Below are 27,027 nucleotides of genomic sequence, written 5' to 3' on the forward strand. Positions count from 1 at the left end.
TGTGTTTTTGCTGCATATATTCAGCTATATTCATTGGCAGCTCCCAATGAATGGCAAAAGTGCCAGCTCTTCCTTCCTTCCTTCCTTCCTTCCTTCCTTCCTTCCTTCCTTCCCTTCTTCTTCTTTTGCTTCTTCAGCCCCAAAGAATTTGGCCTCACCCTCAAAATATGTCTGGAACAAAACAGTCAGTTATGTGTTGAGTGAAATGGCTGAGAAATTGTTTTTTTCATTTTGGTTTGTTATTAATTGCCATCAAGTTGGCTTTGACTTACAGCACCCCTATGAATGAGAGATCTCCAAGGCACACTGTCATTAACAGTCTTGCTAAGGTCTTGCAGAATCAGGGCTGTGGTTTGCACTATTCATCTTTTCCTACTGCCTTCCATTTTACTGGGCATTATTGTCTTTTTTAGTGAATCATACCATGTCAGGATATGTCCCTGGTACAATAGCTACAGCTTAACCTTTTTGGTTTTTCCATTTTAATATCCCACCTCTCCCTACGGATCGAGGCGGGAGAACAACACAACTATAAAATTACAATCAGTTAAAATACATTCTCAAAATAAAAAGAAACATTTAAAACACATCAAAAACCTATACACATGCAATTTTGGTTTCTAGGAAGAGTTCAGTAGTGTCCCTAGGGTTGGTGTCCTCCAGTAACTTGTGGTGTCACCCCCCTTATTGGTACTTCCCATCCCACACCATACAGAATCCTTAGTAATTTTTTTTGTATTAGTATTACTGACAAATCATAATTCCCATATATCACTAAATGTAATGGTAGTAGTTGTTACGTAGAACAACTAGCACAATTAAAATTATACTTTTAAATTACAAAATGATATGCATAACCTGTGTGCATTTACATATACATAGTTAAATGGCAAAATGTGATGTTTTTAAAGAAAATTTTATTTTTTTAAAAAAATAAAAAATTGAAATTTGATTTTTTTAAAAAAAACCAAAACAAAACTGGGGCCTCTCCTTTCTACTTCCACTGAGTCTCACCCCACTCACACCTTCTCTTCATCATTTTAAAGAGGCACAGGTTAATGTCACAGCCCGTTTCTGCCCAAGGGCAGTACTTTAAGGAGTAGTGGTGTCACCCTACCTTAAGGTGTCACCTGGTCTGGTCCGCACTCCTCTCACTCCCCTCGTGACTCCAGTGGGAAAGTTCAGGCTTGCCTTGCTCTAGGACTTTTTTTATTTGTCTTTTCACAACCACACATTGAAATCAGAAATGCTATAGCAGAGGTAGGCAACCTGCGGCCCACGGGCCGGATGCGGCCCGGCGAGGTCTTGGAACCGGCCCCAGCCCGGTCCTGCCGCCGATTGCCGCCGGGGCCTTTGGCTTCTCACACGTAGGGGCAAGGGGGGGCAATTGTCTATAGACGCCTCAGAAACATGCATTTATATTAACATTTTTAAAAAAATCAGCAATTTTTTTTGCGTGTCCTCCACTTTTTTTTAAAAAAGTGTCCACCATTTGAAAATTTTGTCCTACATTTGTCCCAGTTTATTTATTTATTTAATTTTTTTAAAAATTATTTAATTATTTATTTTTTGGCTTCGGCCCCCCAGTTGTCTGAGGGACAGCTACCCGGCCCCCGGCTCAAAACGGTTGCCTACCCCTGTGCTATAGCATAAACAATCCTGACTTTGCTATTCAGTTATACAGTCTGCCCATGCCATTTGCGGATTTGAGCTCATGCAGGAGTGCACCACCATTAGAATCAACTTGAGGTCCCACATTTTTTTTCCATATGCAGGGGCTCTGGAACAGATCCCCCACATGTAACAAGGGCCCACTGTATATCTTAATGCTTGATTTAATTTGATAGAGTTCTAATTTTGGAAATAATTTATATGCATAATACTGCTACAGATACCCACAGCTGTCTCCTGTATTACATCATCTTTTGGGCTCACTTTGTTGTTTAAAAAGATGTGGGGTATTTTGTATTGAGAATAACGACATATATCTTAAATGACTGTTTAAGTAACTGCTTCATGAATCTGAAAAATGAGCTCTGGCCTACAAAAGGAAATGTCACAATAAGTAAGTTAATCTTTATGCCATGGAATTCTTGTAGTCGCTGTACTATCGTTCATGCCTCACCTTTTTCTTTCCCTCTAATCTTCATTACCCCAGCTTTTGCTCTGCTGAAGCAGTTTCATATTTCCTTGGCACCAGTGAAATGCTCTGAAAAGGTGATATCAGGCTTGATCATCAGACACGCAGACTGTCAGAAACCTTTGGTTGATATTCTACCCTCATTATTTGCTTGCCAAATATAGCAACAGTTCTTCTGTCCAGAATGATACTGAGTATCATACACCAGAGTGCTATTGTACATTTAGCAACATTTTAAATGGGACTCACAAAGACAGTTCCACTAGAAACATATCAATAAAGTGTATATTTCCATGTACAGTGCAGATAAGCAATGGGCATTGCTGCAATATAGCCCTCATTATGTAATGCATGCTTTAGGTTGGTGCATATTTTTCATTCAGATATACACTTTCCACAGCAAAGATTCCATGTAGATGATTATCCTCATTCAATCTGTGGATCTGTTTACTATGTTGCACCAACAGCATATGCATACTAAACAGGTGGAATGAACCCAAACTAAATCCCAGCTGCTGTTGACTTTATGCTAGCCCTTTTGTGCAACCATCCATCCACCAACGTATGCCATACATCCCACCTATCTGCCTCTGAGACACATAGCACACAATTACTGAGCAACTGCAATGCTTTTCTGCTGATAACCTAGACTACAGGTTGAGTGTAACTATGTCAGAAATATAATACCATTTCCTTTGAAATCCTTTAGGGGGGGGTTGCCAACAAAAAGAAAGGGTTTTGAAGGTTTCCGCCCCCCCCATACCTTCTCTGTACCAGAAGTTTCATAATAGAGCCCATACTGTTAACCTATGTTGGTGCTCCAGGTACAAGCTGTGAACCAACGGAGTTCATAAATGGAAAGAGCTGTGAAGTGCAAGCAGCTTATTTCCAAGCAGCATATATTAATACCTATGCAGCATTAACCATTTGGAAGCTGGAGAGTGTGAATGACATAAGTTGCCATGGCACACACAGCAATTTGGATATACAGACTCTTCTTGATAGGGATGTCAATTCAGGATCATCCCAGGTGCTGAGGTTTATGGACCAAACTCTAAGACCTAGGGACAGCCCTGGTGATATCATTATATGCTACGTACCAACCACATTGTCATTAAAACAGAGGTGGGGATGGGAGAAAATATTTTCCTTTTTTGAAATTAAGACTAAGGTCTTAACTAAAGGAGCGGTTCCCAAGTGATTAATTCTTCTCAGCTGAGCTGAAAATTTGCACAAACCCTGGAACTGAGCCCACCCAAGCTGGAGAATTTGCCCTCTTATCTCCTGCATGGAGATGTCCTGTGAAAACTGGAGACTCGGGGTCTGTCCCTGGATTTAAGCAGTCCTACTTTCTGACAATTCTGTGCTCTCACACAACAGGTCAGATATTTTGATATATGCATATGAGGGATTGGTGGCCACCATACACAAATTGTAGCTCATTTGTTTATAGGAGGAACTATAACCACTTGAATCCCAATCTAGGGAAAAGATGAGACAAAAATAACATCAACAATAACAAAGCTGAGATCCTGCATCATCTAACATTACTATAAAAACATTCTGTGGACATAGGGGCTGTACAAACAGCACTGAAGGGCTGCCCCTTCTTCAGCTGGATTGGGGCTGTGGCAACCTCATGCTGCGGCCTTGACCCGGCTTTTCAAGGGCACAAAAAGGAGCCACAAAAAGCGGCTCCTTTTTGCACCCTTGAAAGGGCACTATAGATGTGACGGCACGGCTATATGGTTCTCCTTTGGCGCTGTGTCATCTGAATGCACCATGTGCCATCTGGAGTGGCGCGAGGCATCAGGGTGCCCTGGGTGGTGGAGTCAAGTGTGCATCATCAGGACTACACCCTGAATCTACAGGACTACACCCTGAATCTGCCCCTAGGTCGGCCTTTCAGGCCAGTCTGTACAGGGCCTTATTTATGTCTGCTGATACCACTCCCTAATAACCTACCATTTCAGCTTGGCAGTGCTTCAATGAAAGAGTTTCCTGGTGCTGCTGATTGGGGGACTAAGAAATGATGTCTTCAGCACTCTCCTGGTTGCAGGGATTGTCAAAAACAGGGAGCTGGAGAGTCCACTTGGGATCCTGCTGCTTGTCACAATGCACTGCATAACTGGGAAAGCACTACAGACAACATTTCCTAGCACTTCAGTCTATAGTGCCTTGAAAGCATATGGGCTAGGGTACTACTAAGCTAAAAAGATGGGTTTTGTGCGGGGTGGTGGTGGTGGTGGGTGAGCAAGAGGAAAGGCCTGGCAAAGTGTTCCCTACTGACATTATCTAATTTCTCAGATGAGGAAGGTGGATGGTCTATTATCCTGGCCAGACTTGAAGCTCTGGAGAAGACATGAGTCCCTCCTAAACAGTATGTAATCCCTGCTAAAAAGGAAACCAGATCTGAGAATAAGGCAAGTCTTACTAAACAGATTTTCTTTAATTTAAATGCCTTTAAACAATTAAGCTGGTGTGAGGATGGTGCTTTGCCTGGGGAAGTGAAGGCTATTCCAGTGGGCCTGGTGGCCAGTGTTGAAGGTGGAGTTGGTGAATCTGTATTGATGGAGCCTATTTCAGGTGATGCTAACACCATCCATACAAGTTCATATAACTGGCTGTGGGGTTTCTGGAGCATTCAAGGTGGTCAGGCATCTTTTGACTCTGGCAATGAGGGAGTGGATCCCATAGGAGGTGGACTTGCCACTAAATACTGTTTAGATTTAGGACAATCCCAAGTGCCTCCATGGCCTTGGTATTCCCAAGGAGCCTACCCTCCACAATAATTTTAGGGGGGTTTAAGAGGGGATGCAGCAGGCTACCGGTAGTTGATACAGTAAAGTCTCTTATTCCTTATGGGGCTCAGACTCTTCCCTTGGGACACCATTTATTAATGGCCACTAGGGAAAAAATCCTCTGTGATGACTATGTGGATATCTTCACTCTTCTTTATTGTGATTTGTAGAAAAAGTATAAAAAGAAGCTGGGTACCAAGAAGAGTGAGGAACTATGCAGTATAAGGTAGACAGAATCTGGGGAAATTGGTTGCCTGGGTTTTTCAACTGTATGGACATTATTACGACATATCCATGGAGGAAACTTTTGCTCCTCTAGTATGTGGATATTATTTATTGGGCCTACATGACTTCTCAGGGCCAACCTGACTTCTTTGCAACAAGGCATTTTGTACAAAGGTAATAATTAATGCCAGCCTCAGATGGGACCAGATGCAGCCACTGTTGTGTATACCGATTAAGGCACCTGCTGGACCAACTCAGGCTGAGAGTTCACACAGTGGTCGTGTTGTGCAGAAGGCACAGACTGGTGTTAGCAATAAGCTGCAGGCTGCAGTTGATCAGCAGCACAGGCTATTGCATAGGGAATGTGGGGTCCAGGGTGCCTGCACACTCCAGCCTTGCAAATTCTGCCATGAATATTCTCTTTGTGGGGGTTCACATTCCTTTCAGCTCCTTGTACTAGGAGAAGTTATAAGAAAATCAGTTTGGAATTTGAAAGGTTTAGATCTGGGGAAGGGCTTTGAGCTCTTTGGCCAATCCTGTTTCAAATATTTTGCAATTCTGTATCCACCTGAGGGATAAGAATGTAGGTTCACAGTCCATTAGAGCTAGGTTAGCAGTGTTGGCCTTTGCTTCCAGGGTTCGAGGATGTCAGGACAACATGAGTGACTTCAGAATTCATAAGATACAGGAAGACTGGTCTTGAGAGCAGGGCAGAATTCCTGACAGGGACTAACCATTATCCCCTGAGGTCCTTAAAGGGTTAGGAGACACTTAGTTGGCTATTTCTTTCTCAGATTATGAGGCTACTGTGTTTCATGCAGCATCTCTGACTGCCGTTTTGGTGCTCTGTGGCTTGGTGAACTGGTTGTGCTGTCTAGAGGAGGTTATCAGGTAGAGTATTGAAGCTAAAGAACATGCCGTAATAACTGGGCAACAAGAGATATTGCATATCCATATCTCTAAGATTAGAGGGGGGGCAGAGGCAAAGGTAATGTTGCCTAGAAACATTACCTTCATACTTTACAGAGTTATATATAGGTCAGGGGGTCTAGGCTGGGTCCTTTATTTTGTGAAGCTGACTTTTCATCCCTGATCAAATACCAATTTTGGACTGTTACTGTTAAGGCCTTGCAGTGCTTTGGTCTGCAAGGGGTTAAATTTGGGACCCATTCATTATGGATTGGGGTTGCTTCTACAATCTTTGTCATGACTGTGTGTTGGATCAATCCAGCGTATTGAGCACTGAATTGATATAAGCAATATGTCTGACCTCTCAAGTTTTGAATTTTATTGTTCTATTTACGAATGTTGTTGTCTTTTCCAGATTCTAGTTTTGTATCAAAGGGTGGCAGATCCTGATCTGTGGCCATAGTATGGTTTACTGGACAGTGTAACAGGCCTCAAAATGTCATTTTGGTGCTCAGCTGGGGTTGCCCTCAGTGAAATCTTGGGGCTTGAGAGTAAGGTTTCTTGGATCTGTCTTGCAGTAGATGGCTAGATGGGGAGAAGCCAGTTATTGGGTTGCCCTTGGAGCTCAATTGGTTCACCCACGGAAGACTGAAGAGGAAGTCAAGGCGTGATGCATCTGATCCTGCACTAGGTTGCTCTGTCTTCTTGTTTCTTTCCAGATTCAACACAGTTTCAATAGGTTCTAGTTTAAATAAAGTTGCCCTTATTCAACCCAGTTCCTCGTGTCTGGTCTCATTAATCCATAGTTGGTAAAGCCAGTTCTTAATACAGGACTGTAATCTTTATTGGTATTTAATAAAATTCATTATCTTCTCTTATTTCTTTTATTCCCTTATGTTTGCAACAGAATTAACACCTTGGTGTATCTTATTTGGATCCAAAGTTAATATTGTCCAATAGCATGCTCATTATAATGGGTTTTTCAAAACTTTCAGCTGGTTTTGTGTGGACATTCTGAGGATGATTCTTCATAGTCAAACACAACAAATTTATACCAAACTGTAATCAAGTTGTCATAGTTATATGAATGTCTGTCTCAGAAGTTAAGTTGATGTCATTTACCCAGGGGTAAACCCCATTATATTCAATAGAAAGTTGATCTCAGCAAGAAGATACTTAAATTGAAACAAAAAGTTCATTTGTTGGCGGTCACTTCAACTGTGTGTAAATCACATAGACAAGAAATTGAGTAGTAGAAGAAAGGAAGACTATCTTGGCTCCTTCAGTTATAATTGCCTGATTTTGAGGTGTGGACTCATTAAATATCAATTGATTGTTTAAAGGAGCATGAGTGGAATATTGAGCATAGGACACTAATAGCTAATTCAACTTGTCATTTGTCTCATTCAGCATTACATACCTAATAAATAAGCAATTATGTTCCTATCAACTCTAAATGTCCTGATCTTGCATGCTTTGCATGCAAAAGACTTGTTCACTATAACAAGATACAGAATAATCCCTTGACATCGAAATCAAAAAGGAATGGGCCTCGGTTGTTTCCCAGAATCTTCCAATTAAATTCCATTATCATTCTCCCTAATACTGCATACCTTGTTGAGTATTGACAAGTTAAACACTACAGAATTAAAAATTAATTATTTCAGCAGCTTGAAAATGTGATATTACAAAGTGGTGGTGTTTTGGAGCTCTCCTGGGCATATACCTTAAGGTTTTACCTTAGCCAATATCACATAAAATTCCACTTTAAGCAACACCACATAAACTACAGCATATAAAATGTTTTTTTAAAATGCAGAAATGAAGTCTTTTGTGGCATCATGCAAAATGTTATTGTTGAAGGGACAATGCTACAAGAATAGTTCAAATGTTAACAACACTACTTCACTGTGAAATGGAGTAGGCTATCACTTTTTTCTCATATCATTTTGAATGTTCTGAGTTGCAATGTTTACAGTGAAAGATGGACAAAACCATAAAAAAGAACCCCATTTTGATGGACTACTTTTCCCCCAGCACTGCCAGTACACTATTTTCCTTATTAAAACTTTCCAGTTCTAGAATTCATCTAAAAGGCACTATTGCCAGGTTTTTGCAATGGTCTCCAAGACTGACTGTGGGTAAGCAACACCACTAGTGTGCATGAGAACCTAAGGAAAGGTTGTGGCTATGCATGGTTGTCCACCTCAACATTATGAGGAACTTCCTGACAGTAAGGACTGTTCGACAGTGGAACAAACTCCCTCGGAGTGTAGTGGAGTCTCCTTCATTGGCGGTCTTTAAACAGAGGCTGGATAGCCATCTGTCGGGGATGCTTTGATTGAGATTTCCTGCATGGCAGGGGGTTGGACTGGATGGCCCTTGTGGTCTCTTCCAACTCCACGATTCTATTATTCTATGGTTGGTAGTGTAGTAGAAATAATATCTTCTCTTCTGTGTAGGGCAGACAAAAATCTCAGTTGTAATATTTTTTATGCACATACTGTGATAGTAAATATGAATATGTCATACAGGAACAAAAATTTTGGTGGAGTAAAACAGTGGAAAATAAGCTGTCCCAGTGAAGCTCTGTGGGGAGGGGGAAGTAATGTGTTATCTATACCATACAAGCCACAATGTCTGCTTAATTAAATCCTCATAGATCACAATATACACTAACTGTATTATCAACATGCAATATGACCTGAAGGCCTTGGCAGTGGCCTTCATGGAAGTAAATCTATTGGAACCCTATAGTAGCCAGTCCAGATTCTGATACATTCATCCAATCAGCATAGTCCTATAGGCTGCATCAAATACCCCCAGAGGCTGCACAATCCCCATTCCTGCTTTAAATAAACTATAAACATCTGTTTTCAGAGGAAGTTATAAACCAGCCTTAAATTCTGTGAAGTTTTTTTTTAAAAATCACAAATACAAACACACATATCTATCTATATATTATATTGTGCTCCCTCCCATGCACACACAGTAGTCATTTTAAAGCTTGCATCCTGCTATTAATTGTATATGTGTATTTAGGTGTTAATTGAAATCTGACTTCTAGTCATGAATTAAATGTAAACTGCATGGTCATGAAAGCCCCTTAAATATTTACCTCAGGAATAAATAGAATGCTCAATTTTGCCTTTTTCCACACTCAGGGGCCAAGATGAAATCAGTTGTGTACTTCTATTGACATAACTGCAATTGGGAAGAATTGAGAGGCAAGGATGATCCCTCCAATGCTGTTTTCCAGAGTGGTATGTAAGGCTATAGGGTGATGGAGACAGACAGACAGACAGACGAAAGAAAGAAAGTCAATCAGTTAGTCAGATGCTAGTGTGGCAGGTACAAGTAGTAGTCCTAAAGATACATCCAGTTTTGTTTTTTAAGTCACTCATTTATACCAGCCAAATTCAATAATTAGAGTTATCACCAGTCTGAAGAAGGCTATGGGGCTATACAGATTGCCCCTAAGAGGCAGCATGCAGCCGCCCTTTTCCTGGCCAGATTGGGGCTGTGGCAACCTCATGCTGTGGCCATGATGTGGAGAGTGCAAAAAGGAGCTGCCAGGGGTGCCATAGCGGATGCAGCGCCAGAGGTGCTTCATGATGGTGTGTGCTGTCTCAATCAGCATGCGTCACCATGGCACCATGGGGCTGAGTTAGGGCATCCAGTGCCAGGACGTTGTGCCCTAACTCCGCCCACAGGCCAGTGCTTTCTGCCAATCTGTATAGTGTTGACATATTGTCTCTGCTTGCTGTGTAGCTGTTAATACACTCTGCAAAATTTCATAGATAAAAACCTGGGACACATGTGGACAAGTAACAACAGAGCATGCTCAAGATGTCAACAGTTATCAGTGAGGAAGAATGCATAAGCTAAGAGAGGCTGCAACAGTTTGCTTTTATCTGAACCTACTGGGAAGTATAAGTCTCTGTCCACTCCTCTCCTCTCCTCTCCTGCTAATTTAATTGAGTGCAAACTACTTTTTCACTTTCAACTCAGACTCCAGCAATTGAAATAAGTCAGGACAAAGCAGGAAAGTGGGAAGAAGAAGGGAAAACACCTGCTATTTTAAAAGCAGCTGCAAAAGTGGGACAATGGAGGGTTAATCAGGACATCATTTTGGGACAGTTAATGGTATGTGTTTAAGGAAAAAATACTGCTAGAAATTCTGCCTTATTTCCAGCACAAACATGGTGAGATATTCAGGGATTCCAAATCAGACTCAAAGCTTTCAGATTGCAAGTACAGCGTGCCTGTGTTTTATGCAGGCACCATACACAGTTTTCAGTGTACATTGAAAGCCGCACCGGAAGAACCTGTCGCGCACCCCGGAAGAAGTAATGGGGCATGTGCCCGTGGTGCATGCACACTGCTGTGCCACTGCGCATTGCATGCATGTGCCCCATTGCTTCAATGGGGCTCCAGCGCATGCAGAATTCACCTTATGTGGAGGGATCCAGAATGGATTCCCGCATAAGGGGAGAGCACACTGTATGAATATGGCCATTTTATTTTCTCCCATAACTCATTTTGTCAAATAAACTTCCTGTTCTTCTATATTTATGAAGAAATAAGGAAATTTTGAAGTGCTTTTTTAAAAAAGAAACAGAACCAAAGGAAGTTTAGTCTCATCCCTAATTCAGTGCAAAGTAACTCACACATAATTGCTAATCTGATGTTTGAGCCACCAACTTCCTTTATCAATGAGAAGAATTAGTGAACTTTCCTTGATTACTTCTATTCACTACTTCACCCCCAAGAAGACATTCTTCCATTCTGCACAATAACAGTGTGTATAGGTCTTTTTCAGAAAGCCATTTTTCCTCTGTTTGTCTGACAGACAAAAAACACCATGGGAGCCTTTCTACTTTATAGCGACAGCTCCATGGCCTTCCTACAGCAGACATTTCAGTAGCATGGAAGAAATTTCTAAAGGTTCGGCTACTGCACTGGACCATTAAGCCTCTGAGGCACCTGAGAGAAACACAAAAGGACTGTCAATGTCAGGTCTGAAGAAGCAGAAACAAGTCTGAAATATAGAAGAGGATAAAAGGAAAAGCCTGTACAAGAATGACATTCCCAGCTAGATAAAAATGCTAGCAAAATGGAGGATAAAGGCAAGATTTAAAAAGCATCTGTCACTAACTCAAAAAAACCCACCCCACTGCTATATTTTAACTAAAGCCCTGATGAATAATTGTGTTGCCTCCTGAGGTCTTAAGAGCCCATGCTGGCTACAAGCCGAGCAATGAGAAAACAAGACGAACAGAAGTGGCACGCTAAATGAGGTCTCCAGGTGCTTGTTTTATGTAAGCACAGCTCGGTGTAAATCAGGGAGGAAGGTAACACATTTCACCCAAGTTGCTTATCAAAAAATTGCAACTTTCCATTTGTCCTAGAGGATACCAGCCAAGAAAATATGTGAGCACAAATAAGGTCAGTGATCAAGCAATTCAAAGTTTATTAGGGTTTTCAGCTTATTCCTGGGGAATAGTTACAATAGGAATGTCTTTTTGAGGAGACAGATGTGGCAGGAACTGATAGTTGAGGTGTGTGCTTTTCTCCCTCTGTTATCTCACATATCTTTGCTAAGGCAAAATAGTATACACAGCTCTCCCACATACAGCTCTCTGGATTTAATCATTTCCACTATAAAAATGTATCAGCTAAAGCAATTTTTTTTTTTGAAAACCTGGAGTTCTTAATGTCTTCTGTTTGTTCTGTCATTTTGATTTACACATGGCTTTTGGACATAAATATGCATAGACCTTACACATTTTTGCCACAAGGGGCAAAATGTAGATTGAATGAAACCCATAAAAATAAAGAAAAAGAAAAATGATAATAAAAGATTTTTCCCTGACAATAGTGAAAATGTTTATTGTATGCAATTAAATAAAGCAGGGACGTAGCCGCTGGTCTTTGGAAAATGTACCAAACTCAGATGCCCAAAAGACAATGATAAGGGACAGACTTGCATAGATATTTATTAATTCCATAGATTTCATTTCCCCCCTTCAGTAATGATTTCAGGGTGGCTAGAAAAAATATATAAACAAGACATTCAATAAATAAAATAGGAGAGGTGGTTTTAATTTTAATTTTAATTTACATAAAGAATCACTATCAATTTAAGCAGAATTTGGGAAAGTTACTATTTTGGACTGCAACTCCTAGAATTTCCTAGCTGTAGGGCAAATTGTAATGCACACCCCCACATAAACACATATACTTTTAAATATCTCATTTTAAATATTGTCTTAACTCTTGGCTGTAGGAAATTCCATATGCCTGAATAAGATGTATTAACCAGAAACTTGAGTTCTGATGGTGTGAAAGAAAAGGCATATAAGATGTATTCATTTGTTTTCCCTTGTGTCCTAAGCATAGTTTTCTTACTTTATAGTCAGTTCTATCTAAACCAGTGTCCCCAGACATTTTCCTGCTACTGCCTCCTTTCCTCATGGGTGACAAACTTGGCACCCTCCCACGTGGTTATTTCTTGATTGCAGATCTACTGTTCTACTGTAAATTGAAAGCAATCAATCAAGGTTACTGCTCCCTTTGCACCTAGTCACCTTGGGAACAGCAACTGAGCACATGGCTGAGCGTGACAGAAAAGTCTCTTGCCTTTACCAGTCTTGTGGCAAAGGCCAGCCCAGGCAAGAGGCTTCTTGGTTGCTGCTTGACTGGTGCTCAGTCATTGCTCCCTTTGCATCTGGTCACCCTGAGAGCAGCAACTGAGAAAGGCCAGTGTGGGTAAAAAGCCTCTTGGGCACTGCTCAGTCAGCTTCTCAGTTGCTGCTCCCAAAGTGACCAGGTGCACAGGTAAAGAAGAACATTCAATCCTTCTTCACTGGGGCGAAGGAGGGCGCAGACTATGTGTTTGTTGGGGACTTACAGAAGCCAGATGCTTTGGATTGGAGACTGGCTTGGATGGAGAAAGGGAGAGTTTTAACTACAAGAGCCATTCCAAGGTGGAGGACTCTTTCCAAGAATTGATCCCAAATACTCGTCCCTCTCCTTCCCCAGGGACATGTCTTCCAAAGACACCTTCAAGCATTCTTCCTCCACCACATATATCAACATTATTTCTTCTGCTGCATTTTCTCTCAGCCTGTCCAATGAAAGAAAGCAGGATGAGCACTGCAGCTCCAACCTGCCAGTAAAATCCTGGCAAAGCAGACGAAATGTAAGCAGGGTCTCAGATTTGAAAGCTCCTTTTTTGCTGCCTCTTCTCTCATGCCAACACATGCTCTAACTCCTTGCTCCAGTCAATCTGTATGTCCCCAAATGGTGCTGCTCTGAGCTAGAAAAGCAATGCCATGCACCCAAGTCTCACAAGTTTCCCAGCTGCCACCATGACTAGTATGGAAAAATGTGGCTAAGGGTGTGAGCTCACATGGGCAGGTAAAGAGTGGGAGACACCATCACATGAAGTGAAGCTGTACAGTGGTTTTAATAGACCCTGAAAAGACATTTCATGCAATCCTCATCCCCACCATGGTCCTAGAGGCTGATGATTCCCCTTGTCTTTTTTGCACACCAATACTTTGACTGAAGGTCCCTCTGCCATCCCCCTTTTCCTTTACCACCTGCTGCTGCCCCTTTTCCTTTTCATTGCTACCTTGCTTCTTTCAACCACCACCCGGGGGGGGGGGGGGGGTACCACCAACTTTGGGAATCACTGATCTAAACAAAGAAAACCTGGAAGTACACCATTTGATTTAGCCAGCCAGAGCCCCAGTAGGTAAAATGCTATGTAAGACCAAGGAAGCATTAATATCAATCAGTGTTAATGGTTTTCACTTAAGATTTGCACACCAAACTTTGGTCGTAATTATGAGAAAAGATAGATGTAGACTTGCACTATTTTCAAGACTCTGAAGTTTCTGTTTATGCTACTGTTGCTTACATTAGTCTTCATCAGCACAAGACTTTCTTGGAGTCTTTCTTTTCTTGGATTTTTATGATTATTATGTCACACCATTCTGGAGTCATTGGTCTGATTCCCTCAAGTCTCAATGTCAGTCAGCACCTCATTGTTTAGTGACTTGCATCTATGAACTGCCCCCTGCTGTTGAAGCAAGAGGAGGTAATAGAAAGCTCTGTCAGTGGCATTTGATCAGTGTAGTGTCTGTTTTACTCATATAAGTCATCACTTGATGTTGTAGTCCTCAAATGATAAAATGTATGTCTGATCTCACTCTTTGATGCCATGTTTCAGGCTGACATAGCCTCCTCTGAATGCAGTATAATCTTTTCTGAAAATAGGAACAAAGGTGAGAAATATTTCCTATCTTCTTCAGATCAAAATGCAACAACAAGGCTTTCAGAAGAACACGGTATTATGTGGTTTTTGTGGCTTTACTGGGCCATTTGCAACAGAGACCTGCTCAAGATATCGTTTCCTGCTCAAAGGGGAGTGTGTCATCAGATATTTCCTACAAATAATAGCTTCAATGTGTGCTTCATTTCCTTTTCTTTCCCCTTCTTTTTGTGATCAGTGCACAAAGGCTATTAGGAAATTATTCTGCTACTTGAAAGATACACACTGCTGCACTCCAATGTCTCTGAAGATGGCCAAATATGCTTTTGTCTTTTCTAATCTTAGCTTTGTTTCAGTAGCCAGGGCACTGAATAAGATAATATGATATTGAACTCTAAAAATAGTGTCTGTTCTACCTTTATGTCATTTGATATCCCCAAAGGGGAACTGCTGCATGATTTGCAGGTAAGCAGCGCTAAGTGCTTCACAAGCCAGGAGCTGCTAAAATTGAATTTCAGCTTATGAAAGATGTGAGATTTATACCCCTGGTGACTGATCTTGGCTGAATATGTGGACCACAGCCTGCTGCTCTGAAAGACTCCTTCTTTTCTTTTCCAGTGATATGTTCAGGCTCTGTTTAAGCAGAATATCATTTGTCTATAGGATGGATCAAATTTCCTAGCCAACATTGCTCATCATTGACATAAGGTTGCTGGTAGTGAATGTCCAACAACTTCTGAAAGAGCCACATAGTTCCCATCCTTATCTTGGGACCATGGAAACATTATGACAGCCAGCTGTCAAACAGAAAGGATTCCATGGCATAATAAGTAAAGTTTCATATTGGTTTGTACAATTGCAATGGCACTTACTAGCCATTTTTCCAGTCATATATAAACCTCTTGTAGGGGGCATCTTTCTAGTGGTGTGATTGTGCACTGTATATTAGACTCCAACAATTATAGGCTGTGGGATGATTTCTATGATGTTTCTTGATGTCTCTGTCATTCCAGCATGTTGATTAGTGCCATTTATACATGACAAATGTGTACATCAAAGGGGTTACTTACCACTTATACATTATTCCCTGCCATAGATAATATGATGACATTTTCAGCAAACCCCAATGTGATTGGTGGGTTAGTGTCATTAGTGGGCATTTCTTCTTCTTTGGCTCTTATGAAACTTGCTGCTGGGGAGGTCTAGGATTGCAAGAGTGTATGTTCTCGGGTAGTAATGAACATCATTACTGAGATATTGGGCCTGAACAGACAGGTCAAAATAAAGCTGCTTTGGTCACTTTGGAGATATGCTGTTTAAATGACACATGCATGTTAAGAGGCCAGAAGCTGCGCCAAAGCTGCACTCCAGTCCTTAGGACTGGAGCATGGCTTTGGCATGGCTTCTAGTCTCTTAACATGCATGTGTCATTTAAATAGCATATCTCCAAAGTCTGTTCGGGCTTATTGTTGCTCCTGTTTTCCTCTTCATTTTCATTAGGTAGGTTTATGCCCCACCTTCCTTTTAAGCAGCTCAGGGCAGTACACATAGTCTATCTACCCATGTTATCCTTACAACAACGCTGTGAAATAGGTTAGTTTAAAAGATAGTGACTGGGGCAAGGTCATTATGTCTCTGAATGAGCCTCATGGCCAAGGATTTGAACCCAAGTCTTCCTAAACCTTAATTCTCTTGCCATGTTGTGTCTCTCACCTCTAGTAAGGTAGTATATCAACATTCTTCAAACACTCTTCCCTGAAAATCTCCCATTTCCAAAGTAAGAAGAGGAAAATTAAAGAGCACTCTTAATTCTCAAAATAAGAAAGTTTAAGAATTTCCTAAATTTTAAGTAATAGTGGAGGCTGGGACTAGAAATAAATAAGGAAAGTGCTGGATGGAGGATTGTGGATTTTTGCAGTGAAACATTTTTTAACATGGCCTTTAGAAAAAGTTGGTTCTCCTACAACAATTTAAAAGCCTTAGAAAATCAATCCAAGAGAACCTCCAAATTCAGAACATGCTCAGAAAAATGACCTATGACTATAAAGGTGGTTGAAATTGATCAAACACAGCTGTTCAAACTGAGCAAAACCTCCCAATAATGTCAGTTGTTCAGCTGTCAGCAATGCAATATCTTGAACAATGCTGCAACCGTGGAATATACTCTCAGCCTGTGACTTCAATTTCTGGGCTTAAAAACAATGGCTAATTTATATAACTCGACCTGGCACTTTGAAGACCTAAATGAATATGTCCCCCTATTTACAGTTGGGTTACACATCTACCCAGCTCTTAATGGACTTCTGTAAAAGTAAACAAACAAATCATATCATGGTTAAATAGTTGTGGTGGCAGATGTATCGTGTGACTAGGAATAAAAAAAGAAATTTGCATGAACTAAATTATCTAATTTGTAGTCTGGAAGAGTGTTACAAAGTATGGAACTATTTTATTTATTTATTTAGTTAGTTAGTTAGTTAGTTAGTTAGTTGGTTGGTTTTCTGGCATCATATCAGATTCTACCCCCACATACACACACATCTTTTAAAAATTACACTCAAGTTGAGATACACAATTAAAAATGAATATTTGAAAAATATGCATTAACAAGCTTTAGTAAATTGGAAAAATCCAGGAAAATGCGCACATTAGAAAAAGTGTGTGCCAAAATATATACAGATTTTAATGCATTAAAAGAAGGGCAAATTTTCATAACTTGATATGGACTTTGAACACAATGAAAGTGAAGATGAGATTCTGAGAAACTAAATATTTTCACAATCTTGCTTGTGACTTACTTAAACACAACCTGCTGTTTTGACATATAAATGACACCACTGCTGCCCTGTCTCACCAAAGCACATGAAGAGCTAACATGAAAGAATTGGCAACCAGCCTCAGTATTCAGAGATAATCAATATGTTACAGATTGTTCCTCAGAGGAGAGATCAAAATACATGTAATCAAAGTATATTAAATGTAGGCAGCCATGCTTGTTCACAGGTTGAATCCGGACTCACAGCACAATCCTTACTGACCAAAATAACTGAAGGCCAATTGAGCTGATGCTAGGTTATCTGAAATTATACTGAATCCAAACTCCTTCCAGTCAAGGGATGTGGGGAAATTATTGAGGTTGATGGTTGTTTGTTCCACTGACATGCACAGCTCTGTCAAGGCTGCAAGCCTTTCAAGATCTGATATTGCATCTGTAGAACAGTCTTTCTTTGGACCACTGTCTGAAGGAGTAGCTTGCCCATTTTGAAAAGGGGTAGGAGATCTTTCTCTTTGATTTGCCAGATTTGTGGAAAGGATGTTATAAATCATCATTATCACCATCACCATCTTGCCTGGACCTGTATCAACTCTAGTGTCTAAATTAGAGCAAATCTGAGCAATTGTCTATGTGAAGTGGTGGGCAAATCCTTCTCAGTGAGCTGCTGAGTGGCTTACATTCTCCTTTGAATCAGATTATAACTGATCTCTAACCACTCCAAATACCTCTGCTGAATGGTTTGGTGAGAATACAATGGTGGCAGTCAAAAATGTTTTTCTATGCTTACCCTTATTGTCCCAACAAAGGACTTCAGGTAGAATCTAGCCTGGTTTTAGTTGGACTCATTCTGAGTTTTCTGCCAGTGTCACTCTATCCTCATCACACTCATTTCTTTTCTGCCAGCTCCTTAGAAACCAGGGGGCTGGTTTAGCTCTAGCCCATAAGAAAGGATGCTATGGAGCAATGGCATCCACTGCTCTTATCATTTTCCCATTCCAGAAATCAACCAGGACTTTTACAGGATTACCCGCCAAGGCTGCAAGAAACTCCTCAAGAGCCATCAAGAATCCATCTGGATCCATAAGTCTCCTGAGGTAGACCATCTTAAGCAGAAGCTCTGAATCCCAGCAAGTCTAGGGAGATTATCGCACTGACTAAAAATCCGACTGCTCCCCAATGGGATACAGTCGGGTTGTGGGTTGCTGGCAGTTTCTATCAGACTTAATCCACTGCTGATGCCGCCGGGCGATTGCAACCCAACTGCCTGGGTCCCAGACGTGCTTTGGAGGCTTCTCCAAAATGGCAAGCTTCAACGTCATGGATGTTGAAGTCTTCCAGTGTCACAAGCCCTAGAGACTCCAATGCCACTCCTGAAACCACCTTGGCTAAGTCAGGAAAGGAGACTGTTGAGCCAAGATGTGGGTGGTACACCCAAATAATCCCTAATCCATCAAAGCCACCTCCCTTCAATTAAACACACTCAAACCCTACAGAATAAGGAATAGGGTCCCTAGTCAAGGGGGTATTATCCTGATAGACCACATCAACTCCATTTTCCAGCCCTGCAGGTCTTTCCTGCTGCTGAATAGAGAATACTGGTGGGCAAAACTGAGAGAAATTACCCCCCCTCCTTCCACCTCATCCATACAGGGATTAATATGGAAGTCATTTAAGGACGAGGCAAAATACTAGCAATCATCTTTATGTTGATTTACAGTGCCATACAAAGTCATGCTAGTAGCTACCTGCTAGCACAATGAAAGCTTATTTCTCTCTCCTCCCTGCTCCTATCCTCAGCACCCTCTGTAAAAAGGCTTTGAAGAGCTTCCCAGTCTTCTGAAGCAGCCTTTGTGGATGCAGAGAGACCTCAGGTGGATGCATATGATGGTTCTACTGATAGAAGTAGTTTAATCAGTGGAATTACCCCTTGAATATTGGCCAGTCCATTTACTAAGAGCAGTCCATTTACTAAGAGCAGAATGTCACCAGTGGGTGACCACTTCAAGTTTGGTACTCATCTGAATTGGATTGATGGATTGGGTTATGAAGAAGTTGCATTTCCACCCCTGCAAACATGGAGCCTGGGACTATAGTAGCAGCAATAAGAGTGGGCTGAGCCAAATTTTCTCAGCAGACATTTCCCCCTTTGCTCATCCCCTTAGAAAAAGGAGGACAATTTTCAGAATTTTCTTTGAAAACATATACACCATTTTTGGAGTGACAGCCATTGCCCCTGTTCCCATGCACCCCCCCCCCCACTCTCAATACCCTGGGATTAAGCATGAGCAGTTAATGGGGCTAGACCACATTTAATGTAACTTGAATGTATACTAGATTGTCTATTGTAGTGTGTGATTTTGTCCTTAATTTCATTGTGACTGACAAACTGCTATGTCTCCATTTCTAACTCTGGTATTGTGGGAGTTATAGTTTTAAAAATGGAATTTTGCCAAGTACTGGTTTTAAGCTTGTTACAGCTTAAATTTATTATTTGTTTGCTTGCTTATTTGTTTGTTTATTTGTTAACAGCTTTCCTACCTGCTAGGCCTCCTGAAACAATGTACCACCAGAATATAAAAGCATTGTTTAAAAACATATTAAAATAAATGTGGAAAACAGTTTTAAAACAACTTAAAAATCACTGACCAGATGAAACAGTTCCATTTTATCTCACTGTTTGAAGTCTAACAGAGATGAGCAATTCTGATTTCCTTTGGGAGAGATTTCAACCACTGAGTCAGGTTTTTTTTTTTTTTTTTTTTTACTAACCTCACCTCTCAGCATGATGTTTGGATGCAACATGGTGTTGCAGCTCTCAAATTCTGGATAGGCCCATACCTATCCAGGAGGTGGTCTTTCAGATATCCAGGCACCAAGCTGTTTAGAGCTTTGTAGATAAGAAAAGAAAAGAAAAAAGAAGGACCTTGAATTGAGATCAGAAACAAATTTGATCTATGGCCTTTAATGTACACACCAAAAACTACTCACATCTCTAGTAACTCTTATGCCCTTGATATGTGAGAATCAAGACCTAAAACATTTATATAGAAAGGTAGGCCCATTTTCTGAGCCTTCTTTAAACTCTTTAACAGGGTGAATAGAATATTTTCCCAAACAGTTTAGCACAGGGGTAAGCAACCTTTTTGAGCCGGGGGCCGGGTTGCTGTCCCTCAGACAACTGGGGGGCCGAAGCCAAAAAATAAATAATTAAATAATTTTTAAAAAATTAAATAAATAAATAAACCGGGACAAATGTAGGACAACATTTTCAAATGGTGGACACTTTTTTTAAAAAAGTGGAGGACACGCAAAAAAAATTGCTGATTTTTAAAAAAATGTTAATATAAATGCATGTTTCTGAGGCGTCTATAGACAATTGCCCCCCTTGCCCCTGCGCATGAGAGGCCAAAGGCCCCGGCGGCAATCAGCGGCAGGACCGGGCTGGGGCCGGTCCCAAGGCCTCGATGGGCCGCATCCGGCCCGCGGGCCGCAGGTTGCCTACCCCTGGTTTAGCACTTAGGTGTGGCCCAACTTTCAGGATAGGCACACAGAACAACATACAATATATTTATTAGAGAAGCAATGCAGAGAGAAGTTCTGCAATAGCCAGGTGATTCAAACAAAACTTGGAAAAGTTATTTTTGGACTAGAGTTCCCAAAATCCCCAGATGGCATAATGACTGACTAAGCTAGCTGAGGTATTCTGGCTGTTGTAGTCACACCACACATTCTGGGTTTGAAATCAAATGGACATAAATGTTTACTTAACATTTATTAGGTGTTAGGATACAGGAAAACAGATTATAGAAACAGAGAACAATGGAACCACACCGGAGGCTTCCTGCTATATCATATACCTCTTTACTCTCTGTGCAAAGGTAAGGGAAAATTCTTCTTGACAGGTAAATCCTTTTCTCTGTGGACTGGACAGCTCCTGAAGGGAAAATAAAAACTGACCAAACCATAGCCTGAACCTACATCTTCCTTATGATTTCTGAGAGGCTGAAACAGATCTCACCAGCTACCCAAACGTGTTGTGTGTGTGTGTGTGTGTGTGTGTGTGTGTGTGTGTTCAAATATATTTCCAGGAAGGAGCAGAAAGTAGTTTGATTTAGACATAGTGACACAAAGTGGTTGCCTGTCAATTTCATGCCAGTGCACAGCCATACCACATGAATGTGACATATCTAAATTCTATAAGTAGACAAGCATTGAGAATTAAGATACACTTATGTAAACATCTGTGTGAACAAACCCTATTGTCCATGTTGGGGTTTACTGGTACTACAGGTACATAGGATTGCATTTGAGAACTCGGTTCCTCCAAAGGAATCTGTATTATGTTAGGGCAAATAATGACGTATAGCCCTCCCAAAATATTCCAGGTGGGGGAGAACATATGAATGTGAAGGGAGGAGGACAGCAATCTGCTTTTTCAATCTACCCTCTAAATCATGCATGCAAAGAAATTTTTAATCAGACTTCATATGACTGGACATTTACTTATAGGAAAATAATTCTTTCTGTGATCTTCCTTCCTTTCTTTGATGGCTCTGTGCAGATGAAGAGCTTAATCAAAAAGTAATCTGCTTTGAAAACAATGAGACCTGAAAGCAACTGCTTTGGTCTATGGTATGAGGTGGTTTAACTGTTTTGCACCTCTGAACTGAGTAAATATTGCAGGTAGAAGATGGGAAATCCTGAGTAAAACCCAAAAGCAGAGAAAAGCTTTTGTGACTGCATATTTGTCACAAGGGACTGGCAGAAGCAAATCAAAGCAAGGTCCCCAAGAGACTAATTCTTTCACCCAGGATTTACAGTAAATATGGCTCTGGAACTGGTTTTGAATGTTAAGAACTTATCTGGAATTTAAAGGGAAAGGCAAGAGCATTTCAGCATTGTGCAGAAAATCAATCACACTCAGGAACTAAAAATACATCATCTTCAAACCTTTCCCCTCATTCTTATTAGACTTGAAAGGCATGCCCATTGATCTAGCAAGAGCAATTTTCTAATAATTAGACTGGCAAGGAGGATCTGGGATTTTTAATGAGAGAATTGAGAAGAAGGGTTGATCAGGCCTTTGAAATCAGAGCAGTGTTAGATTTTGAAAAACAGTTGATACGCTTGCTCACAGAAAGGAGAGATTATTAAACTAAATGGCAATCAAATTATTTTAATCAAGCCAAATTTGAAGGAGCCTATAAAATTACTCACTAAATTTAGATACAAGTTTCAGGTGCAGGTTTCCTGATACAGACTGGGACTCTGATGTTGGGACTGGAGAGGATGCTTTAGCCTTTTGATTCTCATTATAGATTCTCTCATGTGATGCTCTTCATGCTTTGAGCCATTGCCACACTAAATGCTCTTAAATTGTGTGAAACAATCATCCTACCATCTGGTGACCTTTTATATTATAAGCCACTTTGGGTCCCACAAGATGTTGAACCCTATCCCCAAAATATGTCCAGCACCTTTGAGGGCCCCTTTAATCACAGAACCATAGAATCATAGAGTTGAAAGAGACCACAGGGGGCATTCAATCCAATCTCATGCCATGCAGGAACCCACATTCAAATAACCCCCAACAGATGGCCATCCAGTGTTTGTTGAAAGACCTCCAAAGAAGACAACTCCACCACTCTCCAAAGAGTTTATTCCATTGTTAAGCAGCTCTTACTGTTAGGAAATTCCTCCTAATGTTTAGCTGGAATCTCTTTTCCTGTAGTTTGAATCCATTGCTCTGTGTCCTTCTTTCCAAAGCAGCAAAAAACAAGCTTGCTCTATCCTCAGTATGGCATCCCTTCAAATATTTAAACATGGCTATCATGTCTCCCCTTAACCATCTCTTCTCCAGGCTAAACATACCAGCTCCGTAAGCTGTTCCTCATAGGGCATGGCTTCCAGTGCTTTATTTATTGCACTGCTGACACAGAGGTCACCAGCCACTGCAAAAACATTAAAATGTAAACAGTTGTAAACATTCATTTTCATGCAATCTGATATGGGGGATGGACAGTCCCCCTCCCAATGCTTTAGGAACTAGTGCCATTGTTGCCACTGGCAACAACTGTTTCCTTCCTGGAAAGTTACTGCTGACCAGCAGGCAGTGGCTTGTGGACCAGCATCGGTCCACAGACTGCCACTTTGAGTAGCATTGATACAGAATACAGGATGCATTTCACAGAAGACAGTTTCACCGAAGAAAAATCTGTATAAGTATCTGCATATACTGGAAAGCTGAAAAACAAACATATACAGACTTCTATAAGAATTGATCATTTTAAGCAATGGCATTATGATTATCAGGTTTCTTTCACTATCTATAAACAGTTGCTTGTGACTTCCTTAATCCATGGTAGTTTACTAGAGATAGTGTATCTCCTATTGTGACATGTGGGGAAGAAAATTAGGCGGGGTGTGTGTGTGTGTGTGAATTTCTGATAAAATAACTAATAAGTTTGCAGGCTGTCCTTGCACATTTCAAGTTAACTAGCATTCCTCTACCAGGAGAAGAAATCAAAGGTGTTCATTTTCTCATAAAATATGCATTGTTTTTTATTTTAAAAGAAAGAAGCAAATCAATTTTAGTTTGAAAGGCACATTAAAAATGTAAGCTCAAGAGCACAGGATACATTTCACACAAGATTGCAACTGCTAACAGTTTTTCTCATCTACCAGAAGAAATCAAATGAAGCCAGTTTGCCTCTGGGGTTTAAGCAGCATTACAATTCATCTTAATAATGAAGTTAAAATTAACTGAAAGAAGACGATTTCTTTTTTTTTAAAAAATATATATATCAACTCTTTCTTTTCCCCATCGTGCATGTGGGTTTATGCAATGAATATGGATAAAACTCATATCCTCTGGGTATATTTCAACAAGATGGCAAGATAACGAAAATAGATATCACTGGGTCTGGGCCAGTCTAGTAGTATCATACATAAATAGTACTTTTTCTTTACATTTTTACTTATAGGCAGCTGATTATATGGTAGATCACATGGGACCTCTGCTTCCTTTGGTACATGGCTGTTGGTGGGAAAGCATGCATCAACTCTGAATCTGAGTTTGCAATGCATACTGAGAGGGGTTCTGTGATTTTCAAGGCCATTTTGCAGCTCTGCCCCCTCTACATTCCCCAATGCCATTGAACACCCCATATAGCAATTTTTCAGAAATAGAAGTGGATTTCCAGATAGTTCTGGCTTTACTTTTTTCTTAGCTTGGGGAAAACTTTGACCCACTGGAATTTTGTACTCATGGCTGAATCCTATGAATGCTTATGTCTGATGGCTTTATTCATGCCATTGTTCACTAATTTATCCTGGAAGCCTTCAGATAATTGCTCTATCAAGTTCAGAATTGTCTGTTTTGTAGTGATTGGCATTGGGTCTCTCTGGAAGTAATCTTGAAATGCTTGAAATACAGTTTTGAGCCCTTCATGATCTGAATAATGTCCTGAGTTAGCTGTAGCCAGTTGAAACAGGTCACCTATCATTAGTCAAATTTGAGGATGGTAGTAGAAATGAGGATGGTTTGAAGTACAAAGATAAGAATGGCAGAAGCTTAAAAGCTGATGAATGATGCCACATATTTGGCAGTGTTTTGCTATACTACTCCTTGCTGTCCTTCCTTGCTAGCTGATTTCAATGTTTGTAGAAGAAATAGTTTGTATTATGCCTAAAGGCACCAGATCCCATTTGATGTTGGAAACCAAGCAGGGAAAGCTTTAAAATCAACAATACTGGATGCTGTAGGCCATATTTCAGAGGAAGGAAATTGCAAAACCCTCTCTGAAGTGGCTGCCACACTGCAGAATTAATGCAGTTTAACCTGGCTTTGACTCCTGGGGTTTGGTATTTGTTGTGGCACCTGGTGTCAGCTTTTGTGGGGTCAGGGCTTCCAGGGGGTAGGGCTTCTGGGGACAGCATGCATGGGCTCCCTTAGTGCCTCCTCATTCTTCTCCTCATAAGGAAACGGATGGGATAGCACAGAGGGAGGGCCCAACTGGGTGTCCCACCTATTCTAGGGTGTCACCTGGTGCAGGGTGCACCACCATACAGCCCAGTGATGCTATTGCTGAGGAGGTTTTCCATTGCCCTTCCCTGAAAGCATGTGACTTGCCCAAGGTCACTCAGTAGGTTTTTTTTAATGGCTGAGCAGGAATCAGACCCTAGTCTCCTGAGCTGTAGCCCAACACTTAAGCCACTATGCCCTATTGGAGAAACTGCAGCTAGCATTATCCACTGCAGCAAGCTTGTTGACAAGAATGTTGTCTTGAAACCATGCAACATTAGTCTTAAAAGGAATTGCACTGGCTGCCAATATGTTTGTGGCTTGAATTCAAGTTTCTGGTGATGACATTCAAATCCTAAACAGCTTGAGACCCCCAGCTTGGGACCCCAATACTTGAAGGAGTGCTTAAGGACTGAGGTCTGCTGAAGGGACCCTTCTTTCTGTTCCAGAAGAGGTGGTAATACACTGTGGGAAGATGAGGTAAATGGCCTTCTCTGCTGTGGCACCTCCTTTATGGAATGTCCTCCCAAGAGGCCTGAGTGGTGCCAACACTGAATTCATTCAATACCTTCTACTGAAAACTTTGAGGTCTAATGTTTTTCTCCAGCTTCTGCATGCACCTGGTTTGAACTGTTGTAACTTATTACAATGCACCCTTCCTTTATGTGGGGAATCCGTTCCGGATCCCCTCGCCTTCATATGGGAAATACCACGTATGCTGGAGCCCCATTGGAAACAATGGGAGTTGTGCCCATAGCGTGGAGCAGTGCATGCGCCATAGGCATGCCACCATTGCCTCTTCCAGCACATGGCTATCAGCTTAAGCTGAAAACCATGTATGGCATGCCTGTATATGATGCGGGCGCACTGTATATATTTTAGTATATTTTAGACTACTTTTTTTAAAACAGATTTACATTGTTCTAATTTGTTTGAATTTATTTTATAGCAGGCCGCCTAGAGATCCTTAGATGTAGTGCAAGATCTAAATAAAAGCTGAACTGAAATGATTTTGTTTATTGAATTTTGAACTTTCCAGGGCAGCTTATCTACATGACCATGGAAGTGACAAAAGCATCCAGCTTAAGCCCATCCTCTTGAAATATATCAGGAAACATATTTGTGTTTTGCTAGTTGAAAGACAGCAAAAGATATCAGTATCTCATGAAAGACATACAGTGTTTTCCTGGATTGAACCTATAAGTGTACACAAAGTTTATGAGAGAGATTGTATTCAACATAATTAAATCCTTGAGGAAAAATAAGGTTGTCACATCTGAGACAGAACAATGATACTGACAATAATAGATTGTGCAGTAAAATGGCACAATAAAAAGCTGGTGGTTTCTGCACTTGTCAGGAAAGATCTCTGTCCTATTATCTTTTACACCCAGCACAGAATGTCAGCTTTTAGCTGCATAATTCAGCTGCCAGTCTTGTTCCAGATGAATGTTTTCCTGTTTCCATTGTCCTTCGTGTTCAAGACAAAGCTATGCAAAACATTTTATGTATGTATGTTGAGGAGGGAAGAAACAGAATAGGAGGCTGGCCTTGGGTAGAGGTTTAAAGGCATATTTTGGTTTTGCAGTTTGGGATAAATTTCTGCAGTAGTGAACACTGAAAGGACAAAGGGAGGAAGGTGACTTCACAACAGGGAAGTTACCCCATAATAGTTTCCTTTTACCTCAGAACAACAACAAAATTGCTGAGGCAGCAGGAACTAAAGTTAAAGCTGCTGTCTGGTTCTGAAAGGCCCCAGATGGAAGAAAGCAGCATTGTGGCTATAACTTCAGTCTTATTCTTTCACGTCTTTCAGGTGCTTAAAAGTCCTTAAGGGGTAAGAAGAAGGCATTCACCCCAGCAACACCAATG

This window comes from Sceloporus undulatus, chromosome 2 (assembly GCF_019175285.1).
Source record: "Sceloporus undulatus isolate JIND9_A2432 ecotype Alabama chromosome 2, SceUnd_v1.1, whole genome shotgun sequence".
Lineage (NCBI taxonomy): Eukaryota > Metazoa > Chordata > Lepidosauria > Squamata > Phrynosomatidae > Sceloporus > Sceloporus undulatus.